The sequence below is a fragment of the Macrobrachium nipponense genome, chromosome 30, assembly GCF_015104395.2.
Source record: "Macrobrachium nipponense isolate FS-2020 chromosome 30, ASM1510439v2, whole genome shotgun sequence".
NCBI classification, from domain to species: domain Eukaryota; kingdom Metazoa; phylum Arthropoda; class Malacostraca; order Decapoda; family Palaemonidae; genus Macrobrachium; species Macrobrachium nipponense.
In genome coordinates, this window is record NC_087218.1 from 30105076 (window position 1) to 30117575 (window position 12500).

Sequence of the window (12500 nt, forward strand, 5' to 3'; positions counted from 1 at the left end):
ACCTACCATGAAAAGCCAGGACATTTGCCTAGGCTTATACCAAATTGTCTGTAGCACATGGAAAAATTGCCTTAAATTTTTATCATATGATTTGGACTCGTCACGACCTACAAATACTACTGAAGGGTCTAACAATGAAATGAATCAGTCATATACATAATTTATTCTTATTCTGATCAATAAGGCTGAGATCTTTCCCAGGTGAAATTCAGCGACAGACTGTCACGAAATCGTTGCTTACTCGTCAACACTTGCAATTACCTGTCAGTTGGTCGAAAGAACTTTAGGTAATTCCATCATTTCAACCTTCTTGTGAGCGGACTGACCACGTACACAAACTGTCGTCTGTATGATTGTTTTAACATCAGTCTCGATGAACTGGCAGAAGAAATGGCAGGCAAACCTCGGTGATAGTGAATACCCGGACTAACGTTATTGAATTTTGTGTGTGTGTGTGAGAGAGAGAGAGAGAGAGAGAGAGTTTATTGGTTGTCATTCACCGGGTTGGTCAGCTAGTGTATATATGTATATATATATATATATATAGATATATATATATATATATAATATATATAATATAAATATATATATATAATATATAGATATATATATATATAATATATATATATATATATATATATATATATATATATATATACGTAATGATGAATAATATTCGCAAGACCAGGAAGAACATTACTATATACGAGCTATCGAGGTCTAAAACTTCATTATCAGGCTGAAAAAATTGACAAGGATGACAATCACTGAAGTTACAATAAAATTCATGGTTTTACTAAAACCTTCAGTAAAAGTGCTAACAAACATAAAACGAACATAAAATAGAAATTAAAAAATTAATCACAAAAATTATGTCAAAACAAACGCAAACATAAAAATAAGGTGAACTGTAAACAAACTGCCACACCCAAAGTAAAACTTCTAACTATTAAATAACACGATAGCTACTTGAATACTGGACAAGTTGTTCAATTCCGGTTTCGTCCTCTTAATAACCAGTGACTCTGAAATTGGAAGGTCCAGTCTCTTTGAACAAAAAGACAGTGCTTTAAAATCCAGGTCAGTGAAAGGATGGTCTTGTGCTATACTGTGTTCCCTTATGACTGAAAGGGGTGGTTTAGAAAGATGAAAACTTCATAGTTTTAACAGAAAGACTGTTTCAATACTCTGCGTCTGAGCCAGCGGGAACTGGTGTCGCAGACGCAGACCACACTGCCAATAGGTAAGCAAACAAGTAAACAACACACGAATTAAGCTCCATAGGAAGAGTATGCTTCCCTTCAAAAGTGATTTTACAGTAAAAGGGTTAGTAAAAACGAACCGAAAATTAATTTGAGGGAAACAATGCTTAAGGATTTTTTGTCACTTTTTTTTCGGACAGTATAGCTACAATGACAAGGAAGGGTAATTTAATGTATTACTTTACATCTTTACTAGCAGTACTGTACATCGGTCTGGGACAAAATTAATCATCTAAGAAATTTTTCAGAATTTTGTAAAATACAAATGTTCTTCCTGGCCTTGACAATAGTATTTTTCATTAAGCTATAATTTCCAAGTAGCCGCCCAATGACTGTGAGTATATATGTATATGTATATTTGTGTGTGTAATGTGTGTGCATGAATTCTCTATCATTAATGTTTTGATGGTAATTATGTTGTCCGTCCGAATTAAATACCGCTGTGTACACGGAGTTCCAAATATCACGTATTTACTTAGTTTACATAGTCATTTGCCAAGCTACACTTGTTTCTAAAGTGCTTTAGCTATGTGCACAGTTCCTGCCCTAGGTTAAAGTTAAGTATTTTTATTTTTAAGGTACTGACTTCCCCAACATTTTTTGATGTGTAAAACGCTGGATATTGCAAATAAACAGTTTTGATGTTTTTTCAATACCGCAGTTGTGTTCGTCAAACATTTCTGCTCAATGGAATTGGAATATAAGTTTTAGGCCAAAGGTCCAGCGCAGGGGACCTATTAGGTTATTCAGCAATGAAAAGTAAATAGAGAGTAAAGGAGGTTTGAATGTAACAGGATAAAATCCTCGCAGTTGCTCTGTGAGACAGTTTTTAGGAGAGGGGTAAAAAGAGTAAGAAGAAAATGATAATATGAACGGAGGTATGATAACAGAAATGGAGAGGGTTGCAGCTAGCACCATAAGAAACGCTGCAGAGAACCTTTGAGTATATAATGCATACAGCGCACCGCATGTTGCTTTTTTTTATGGAATTAGGGAAATTTTCAATCCTTGTATGACTCATTACTTTTAAATTCATGCCTATGAGAGCCAAGTCTTTTGATTCACATGGTTGGTTAATCTACTCGTTAATACTAATAATATATAATAATCATTTAAACGCTTGTGTACAAACTCTAAAATAACTAAAAAAAAAAAGCATTGTCTACGTTCTAGTATATAGTTACGGCCAAAGGGCAATCGACTTGTGAAGAGAAAATAATACTAAGAAAAGAAAGAATTGAGACTTGAGTAATGATATAGGGTTTTCTCAACTTTCTTGGTTTGGAAAATATTGTATCGTTTACGTTGATTTAAGAACTGTAAATCAGCTATATCTTCAAAATAGTAGTAACTACATATTCATCTATTGTGAAAAATTTATAAATGTATGAATTACTACTAGGGCTCCCATATCTCCGCTTAATTTTTAGCCATGACTCATATTTTTTTAAGAACACCCCTCCCCCCCTCTCTCGCTCCCGCCTCCTTCCTCCCTTCCAGTTATTTACCCCATGCTCTTCAAAAAATCTTATCAAATACATATCCATTATTTGAAAAAACGTACCTTACGGTGATATAAGAAGTGTCTATTAACAGTATTCGTAAAAGAATATTTAATTATGTATATATACGAGTATGCTGTGATGATTGTATAAATATTCAGTCATGAATCACTAAACTAAGAACTCTAGCACTTGATTTTTAGCCATGACTCTTGAATTTTTTTAGGTAGAATCCCCCCCCTGTCCTCCCCTTTCCTCCAAACAACTTTTCTTAACGTTCTCTCTTCATTTAATCTTATTAAGTGCTTTTCGATAGTTTTAAAAAGTAATGTATTGGTAGTATCCTAAAATAATAATAAACTACACATCTTTCGAGAAATGTATGCGTAGATTCATAGTCGTGGATAACTTTAATAGGGCCCCCACCTCTCCCCGCTCAAGTGTGATGTTCAGCCGAGACTCCTGAAAATATTTTTTTTTTTTTAATTCCCCCATATTCCTCCCCCCATCCCCATTCCTCCCCCAACAATTTTTCTTAATCCCATACCCTTCACAAAACGTTATTAATTACATTTCGGTATTTTGAAAATGAACTATATTTTACGTCAATATGAGAACTGTACATTAGCAGTGTACTTCAGATAGCGTTAAACTACATGTTTATCTGTTGTGGGAAATGTATAAATAGATTCACAGTCAATAATCACTTAAACAGGGCTTCAATCTCTCCCTTTAATTTTCAGGCATGACTCATGAATATTTTTGGCAGAACCCCCTCCCCCCTCTTCCCTTCATCCCTTCCCATTTTTCTGAACCCCGTGCTCTTCATAAAACGTTATTAAATACTTTTCGATAGCATCGTGTAGAAGGCGTGACGGTCAGCGTCTGGGGAAATCACTCGTGTTCGACCCAAGGAATTACCCGCGTGTGGTCTTAAACTCCTATTTAAAGGTCTTATCTTATGCATAACCTCCCTTTCCTCCCCCCACCCCCCCCCCCCCTCCCTTAAGGGCGTTTTTATTCATCCCATTCCGAATAACAGATTATGCGAAAAGAGACGACCCGTGTTCTTCCTGTGGGTGGGAGTGGCCTTACACGGGTGTCGGATGGGAAGAGCGCCCCGCGGTACACGCAGGTCGTGAGGTATGGGGAGTCATTAACACGGGGTAATTTGTGGTAGTGTGGGCGATGGGCGGCTCTGGACTCGGACGCGTCTGCATGTTATGTCATAATATTTTGACCCGGTGCCACCTTCCCTGATGGATCACTTATTATAAAGCCTTTCTCTTCTGTTTCTAGCATTTAAGTATTCTCTCTCTCTCTCTCTCTCTCATCCGAAATCGTCACCAGCTTCGTTTTGAAATGTTGAATGGTTGCCCCCATGATGAGGTCTCAAAGTTATCCTCTCTCTCTCTCTCTCTCTCTCTCTCTCTCTCTCTCTCAAAAATCGTCACCAACAATGTTTTGAAATACTGTTAATAGACACTTCTTATATCAGCGTAAGATACGTTTTTTCAAACAATGGATATGTATTTGATAAGATTTTATGAAGAGCATGGGGTAAAAAAAAATGGAAGTGAGGAATTACCTTTGGTAAGTCGAGGAATTTCATTATCTTTGTTTGTATGATGTTTTTACATTGCATGGAACCAGTGGTATTCAGTAACGGGACTAACGGCTTCATGTGACTTCCGAACTACGTCAAGAGTGAACTTTTATCATCAATCATCAGAAATACATATCTCTGACCACTCAGTGGAATGGCCGAGAATCGAACTCGCGACCACCGAGGTAGCAGGCCAAGACTAAACCGACCATGCCACTCAGGCACTTTTCATTATCTTTGAAGTTAAGATTGTTCGTAATTTACAGAGTCGAATAAACATGATCTTGACAAATTAAGTTTTATAAAACTTCCAGATGTGTCTAATAAACACAGGTTTAGTATATTATACATTAATACATTAATAGGAATAATAGATGTTTCTCTGACGTTCCTATGGAAATACACGCTTCTTAGGCATGTGTCATACACCTAATGTTACTGTAGTAGATTAACTATAATTTAATGTCGTATAGAAAGAAGACACCAGCAACAGTTGAATTTTTTATGTAAGATGATAAAATCACAACTAAAAGAATAATTTTTAGTTGTGATTTTATCATCTTGGATAAAAAATTCAACTGTTGCTGGTGTCTTCTCTCTATACGACATTAAATTATAGTTAATCTACTACAGTAACATTAGGTGTATGACACATGCCTAAGAAGCGTGTATTTCCATAGGAACGTCAGAGAAACATCTATTATTCCTATTAATGTATAATATACTAAACCTGTGTTTATTAGACACATCTGGAAGTTTTATAAAACTTAATTTGTCAAGATCATGTTTATTCGACTCTGTAAATTACGAACAATCTTAACTTCGAAGATAATGAAAAGTGTCTGAGTGGCATGATCGGTTTGGTCTTGGCCTGCCACCTTGGTGGTCGTGAGTTCGATTCTCGGCCATTCCATTGAGTGGTCAGAGATATGTATTTCTGATGATAGAAGTTCACTCTCGACGTGGTTCGGAAGTCACATGAAGCCGTTGGTCCCGTTGCGAATACCACTGGTTCCACGCAACTTAAAAACATCATACAAACAAAGATAATGAAATTCCTCGACTTACCAAAGGTAATTGAACATCTCGACTCGAAAGTTAATTGACCACCTCTACTTTAAAATGTAATTAAGTAAATTGACGGACATCATATATCTTTGTCAGTCTCCTGCTGCACAAGTAGTTGAGAGTTGTGCTGTTTCTTTCGTTCTCCACTAAAGCTTCATTTCTTCACTCTCCCTACCCCCACCATACTATATCATCCCTTATCCCCTCCACCCTCATTTCTATCCTCCCTTTATTTTATTATTTTTTTATTCATTCCTTTAAGATCGTCTGGAGCCTGCACTAGAAGGGCCCTAACGGCGCTTTATAATAGTTGCTATTTACTAGAGGTCCTTACCCTACCCTCCTGATTATCCCCCGGCGGCGTCTCCTCCTCCTCCTCCTCCTCCTTCCACTGGTAACAGAAAGGGCAATGTATTTTAATCTCGCCTGTCCTGTTTCCCCTCGTCTCTTGGAAAAGGCTCCTGCGGACGCTCTTTCTTTCGTTTCTTTCTGTCCACCCCCTCTCGTTCCTTTCCCATTTTTTCTATTCCCTTCGCCTTCCCTTCCTTCCTTCCTTCCTGTTGTATCTCTCTCTCTCTCTCTCTCTCTCTAGCCGTGCGACCAATTTTGTAACGTTTTAGAGGAGCTTCAGTCTCGGGACTTCAAATTTTTTTCTTCTTTTTTTATTTTCGTTTCCCTAAATGTCGTATACGCATTTCTTTGTTTACCAAGCTGTTTTATTTTTATTACGGTGTATTTTACGGGCTGCTATCCCCTTCCTTTTGTTTGTCATGCGCTTCTTTACGGTTCTGGAATAACAAAGAAATGAATAAATAATCGTTTTAGTGGGGAATTTTTCGGCGTAATACAAATAAATTTCCATGATGGCGTCCAGGACAAAATGAATTTTGATGTGTCCAGTATTTGGTTCTTTGTAAAATGGACAGTTGTTATGCGGATTTAACTTAAGCCATACCCTTCTCCCCCCCCCCCCCCCCCCCCCCTCCCCCCGGTTCCCCCTCTCTGTAACACCCCAACTCTATCCCCCTCCCCGTATCCGTTCACTAGCCCCCACCACCCACGTCCAAAATGCGTTTTAGTGTTTCAGAACATTGTGTGTGAACGGGTGGATGTTACGATCAGTGTAAACATCTGTAGTTTAATCTCCTTTGCAGAGCTCTAAATCCCATTTAGGGATTGTCGCTTTTTTTTCTTTCTTTTTTTCACGTAGATCGTGGACGTCCTTCCTCCCTCCCTCCCTCCCTCTCCTGTTTGTCGAAATGGGGATGGGTTTTGAAAGCTGCTCGCAAATGGTAGGAAGTGAAGCAGCCTGATGCGCTTTGAATCCTAATTTTAAGTGTCGCTGCCCCCTTTCAGGAAGTTCGCTCTGTTTTTTTTATTTTTTTTTTCATTGTAAGGAAGTTTGGTCAGTATTGTTTTTTTTTCAGGAAGTTGTCTGTTTATTTTTTCTTTTTGAAGATGTTTGGTCTGTATTGTTTTTTTTTCAGGAAGTTCAGTCTGTTTTGTTCTTGTTTTTTTGAGGAAGTTTGGTCTGTATTGTTTTTTTTTCAGGAAGTTCAGTCTGTTGTTTATTTTCCTCTCAGGAAGTTAGATATGTAAGTTTTTTTTTTTTCTTGAAGTTCGTATGTCTTTTTCCTGTTGAAGTTCGGTCTGTAGTGTTTGCTTCTTCAAAAAATTCGGTCTGTAATCGGTCTATTTTTTCAGGATATTGGTCTGTATGTTTTTTGAGGAAGTTCGGACTGTATTGGTCTATTTTTCTAGGAAATTGTTCTGTATGTTTTTCTTTTTAGGAAATTCGTTCTGGATTAGGTCTATTTTTCTAGGAAATAGGTCTGTGTTTTTTTCAGGAAATTCGGTCTGAATTGGGTATATTTTTTTCATGAAATTGGTCTGTATGGTCGTTCTCTATTGGGTGTATTTTTTCAGGAAATTCGGTTTTTTTTTCAGGAAGTTCGGTCTGTATTGGGTCTGTTTTTTTCAGGAAATTGGTCTGTATGAGTTTTTTCAGGAAATTTAGTTTGTATTGGGTCTATTATTTCAGGAAATTCCGTTATGTTTTTTTTCAGGAAGCTCGGTATTTATTAGGTCTATTTTTTCAGGAAATTTGGTCTGTATTGTTTTCCGATCTGTATTTGTTTATTTTCTCACGAAGTTCGGTCAGTATTTGTTTCAGGAAGTTTGGCCTGTATTTTTTTGGTCTTTTATTTATTTATTTATTTATTTGTGTTCAGGAGATTTGGTCTGTATTGCTCTTCTGTGCTATTATTTTTTTTTTTTGAGGGAGTTAGTTTGTGTTTTTTTTTCGGTAGTTCGTTATGTATTCGGTCTATTTTTTTCAGGAAATTCACTCGGTCAATTTTTTTTTTCAGGAAGTTCGGTCTGTATTTTTGTCTTTTCTGGAAATTCGATCAGTATTCTCTTTATCTGAGGAAGTTCGGTCTTTATTTTTTTTCAGGAATTCAGTCTGTATTATTTTCGGTCTGTATTCGGCAAATTTTATTCACGAATATTTTTTTTTCAGGAATTCGGTCTGTATTCGGTAAATTATATTCGCGAATATTTTTTTCAGGAATTCGGTCTGTATTCGGTAAATTATATTCGCGAATAATTTTTTCAGGAATTCGGTCTGTATTCGGTAAATTTTATTCACGAAACTATTTTTCTTTTAGTAAATTCGGTTTGTAATGTTGCGAGCGAAGCGTTCTTGTTTAAATCCTATTTAGAATTTCTTTTTGACTTTCGTGACGTGAACTTGGGTTCTTGATGCAATAGCTTATGTAAAACTTACGCATTTGTAGGAAATACGGCTGACATACGATAGCCTGATAAATTTTTACACACACACACACACACACACACACACACACACACACACCCACACACATATATATATATATATATATATATATATATATATATATATATATATATATATATATATAGTATATAATATATATATATTATATATAGTAAGCGAATACAACTAGAAAATAACAAGCAGACGTTCAGTACCAGGCGCTTTCACGCATCTTCTGTTATATAAGGGAAGTCACGTGCATCTACTGTGATTTTTAAATATGTATTCACACACACACACACACACACACATATATATATAATATATATATATATATATATATATATATATATATATATATATATGTATATATATATATATATATATATATATGTGTGTGGTGTGTGTGTTTGTGTGTGTGTGTGTGTGTGTGTATATATGTTAATATTTATTCTAAATACTCTTATAACTGATGCTTATGAACTTTGTTGATGAACATAGCTACGTATTTCCCCAATGGCATAACAGGAGAAGAGATAGATAACGAAAAAACTGACGTAGTTTGTCATCAGACCCTCAATTCGTATCAAGAACCTCTATAGTATTCCTAAATTGGCCTGTTAGGGACTTGGACTCATGACCTCCTTTGTTGGAAACGGAAACATTTTGCCTCTCATTATTGTCTTCTCAGTCTAACGAGGTAGATCTAAAGCCATCTGGTTACCTTTGTTCGCCAACCACCCACAACCTCCATCGCCGCCACCATCTTGGAAAAGGGATTATAAAGATGACCTCTCCCCCCCAAAAAAATAATACCCACTCCATTGTAATTACACAATTTCCCAGTCAGCAGTTCTCCAATTCCTTTGCCTTGTTATTGAACTGTTTCAAAGGGTCGCTGTGGACTGCATTTTAATTTGATTTTTTTCCGTCTCATCTTTCAAAATTATCGTTTGCATATGGCTTCCGTCGAGGTCATTATCATCCTCATGCAATGCTTATGTGGTTTAGGGACGTTTTTGATGTCGCCCCTGCTAATGACTTTACAGATCTCGGCGGGACTGCTAAAGTCGTTTCGCTTCTCACTTTGTCAGTGTTGTTTATGTTGCCGTGTTGCGTTTTGGTTTTACTGAAACCAGATCATTGATTTTTTTTTTTTTAAGGAATTCCATGATTTTTAAAATGGTGGTTTATCATAAAGCCAGGGACGTTCCTTTTATTCTTTGTATATTTCGTGGTCTTAAAACGCATTATCCCAGTAGGAAGGCAATGCCGTCAGTGCACATCGAGCGGTGCTCCGTAGGCATCACTTAGGTTCTTTACAGGGTCCCTTCGGCCGCTAGCTGCAACCGTTTCCATTCCTCTTGCTGTACCTCCGTTCATATTCACTTTCTTACATCTTACTTTCGGCCTTTCCTAGCATTTGTTATATAGTGCAACCATCAGGCTTTCCTTCTGTTACACCTGTCAAACCTTTTTACTGTCAGTTTCCCTTTCAGCGCTGAATGACCTCTTAAGTCCTCGCCCTTGGCTTTTGGCCAAAATTCTGTATTCAATTCTATTCTATAACACATTAAAACACATTATATACCAACTGAAATATTTTGGCCATGTAAAAATTATATAAATGAAAATTCAGGCTAGTTTAAAATAGGGAGAAAATTTTGCAGTGTCCTCAAAATACTGTCTGACATTACTGGGGCTTCGTTTGACTTCGAAGATATTAGGCGGAAGGAAGGAATTCTAATCAGTTTGGCGGAGTAAGATTGTTTGCTGAAATATTTTTGGAAAAGTTAATGAATCTCTCAGTTTCTAGGTTTGCGACGTTCATGGGATTTAAGTTTTTGTTATATATTCGAGACAGTTAATATTCGACAAAGAAAAAATATTTTTGTACGTTTGACAACATCAGTCTTCAGGAAGTTGTATTCTCTTGCAACTGATCAAAATATTCTCTCCTCTGGACTCTCCAATCCTTCCACGTCTTCTTCAAATTGATTCAAGCTCACTACTTTCTCTCTCCCCGTTTTACGTTTATGGGGAGGAGAGAGAGAGAGAGAGAGAGAGAGAGAGAGAGAGAGAGAGAGAGAGAGAGAGAGAGAGAGAAGTGTCTCGGAAGATAACGTAGGCCTCGGCTTGAGCTCGTTTGTATCGAGTTATAAACCTTTGATATGTTAATATTTCATCTCTGAAGAAAATGAGATTGAGGTCTGGAGTTTAGAGTTTAGCATCTTGGGGGATGTCCCCGGGCGACGTCGCTCTTATCAGATTTTCCCAGAGAGAGAGAGAGAGAGAGAGAGAGAGAGAGAGAGAGAGAGAGTTTGTGTGTTTAGGGCACTTGACGGTGGCTCTTTGATGCGGCCTCCCAAATTACCTTCTTGTTCTTAGGGCAAAGAGAGAGGAGAGAGAGAGAGAGAGAGAGAGATTTTGGCTTGATCTAGAAAACTTTTGTTATTTTCACACACACATATATATATATATAAATATGTGTGTGTAATGTGTGTTTGTTTATTAGTTTTTATTATAAAAATGTCTCCGCTACAATCGACACTTCTTAATTTAACGTATTTCGAAGTTATTCTTTTTAATATATAGTTACTAGTAACTTTAACTTTTATTCTAATGACGCATTAAGTTATTTTAATTTCTCTCTCTCTCTCTCTCTCTCTCTCTCTCTCTCTCTCTCTCTCTCTCTCTTTGTGTGTGTGTGTGTCTGTGTGTGTAAATTGTAATTTAAAATTGCATATCTGTTGTTTGTGTGAAGGAATATTTATGCATACGTATGCGATCCATACTGAATTGGTAATGTTACTAGGCGTTGGGTAGTGGTGTTGTTTATTAATTTTTTTTTTACTTTTGCCTATGGGTGTTAGTCTTATTCACGTCAGGATTGCACAAAAAGTATTTATCATGATGATCATCTCTGGACTGGATTGGATTATGACATATAGGCCAAAGGCCAACCGCTGGGACCTATGAGGTCATTCAGCGCTGAAAGGGAAGTAGAAAGCAGAAGGGTTTAAAAGGTGAAACCGGAGAAAAACTTCATTATTCCACTATGAAACAATTGTGAAGAGACGGTAGAAAGTAAGAAGGAAGAAAGATAATATGAACGGAGGTACAGTAAAAGGAATGAAAGGAGTTGCAGCTACGGGTCGAGGGGATCCTATAAATAACTTTTAGTGATGCCTACAGTGCACCTCCTCGGGGATCCTCATCATATTTTTCTTTGATATGTATGATGTGTGCAGTTTCTACCTGAATTCCCACCTCTAAGTCGTCTTAGTCAGTTCATAATGCGAAAAATGTTGCTCTGAACGAACTAACAAATATATTCCCACGTAACAGACGTATCAAGGGCTTTTCCATCTAAAGTAAATTGGTTAGATCCAAGGCGTGAAATGAGGAGGCTCTCCCGTTTCACCTAACCCTGATTTAGTGTCAAAAAAGGAAAGAAAAAAATTGCCCTCTGAAAGCTAGTTAACGAACTTGGCCTTGGTCGTGGACCTCTCGCGAGGTCGTACGTAAAGAGGAGTGTCAACATTTTCCTTGGATTTATGATAATGAGTTTCATAAATGTCGCAGATAGGAGAGTATAATGTATGACAAGAGTTCACTTAGGTGACTAAAAACTAAGTGTGTATAGTTGGCGATCGCACCAGCGCCATTGGAAAGTGTGTTGCAAGTTGCAATAGTTTTCATCTGTAGCTTTTATTCTTGGGTTTGGGCATCTTGAGGTTTGGTAACATATTTGAAAGGAGGGGGAGGGGGTTGGAGGAAGGTGGGGCGTTTGTTGTTTTATATCAGAATATCGATGGAAGTCACTTAAGTGCCCTAAAACTCACTTAAGTATTTATGAACAAGCCCTGTAGACTAGAGGGTAGTGTGCCGTCAGTATACCTCACGCGGTGCACTGTAGTCATCACTTGAGGTTCTTTGCAGTGTCTCTTCGGCCCCTAGCTGCAACCCTTTCATTCCTTTTACTCTACCTCCGTTCACATTCCCTTTCTTCTATCTTACTTTCCACCCTCTCCTCTTCTAACTGTTGCTTCATCATTATTTTCAGCGCTGAATGACCTCACAGGTCCCAGCGCTTGGCCTTTTGCCAAAATGTTAGAAGCCAAGTCCAAAGTGTAACATTTCTTACGGTTTGAGGCGATATTTCTTTTAAGTAAGCATTCCTGATGATTTAGTGATATTTCCTTAAGTAAGCATTCCTGATGACCTGCCGTGTGTAGAAAATCGGTTAGAACAAAAATCTAAAC

At 37.3% G+C, this 12500-nt stretch overlaps 1 protein-coding gene across 11 annotated transcripts in view; it reads left to right on the forward strand.

Annotated features, from left to right (window-relative positions):
- Positions 1-12500, forward strand: part of LOC135202396 (latrophilin Cirl-like) — a 528379-nt gene that overhangs the window by 51885 nt on the left and 463994 nt on the right. Inside the window, exon 1 of one of the 11 annotated variants that reach the window (XM_064231780.1) lies at positions 1223-1243. The exons of the other annotated variants lie outside the window; for them this stretch is intronic. The gene's annotated coding sequence lies outside the window, so the exon portion shown is untranslated. Of the gene's footprint in view, positions 1-1222; positions 1244-12500 lie in introns of those variants that run through there. 11 annotated transcript variants of the gene reach the window in all.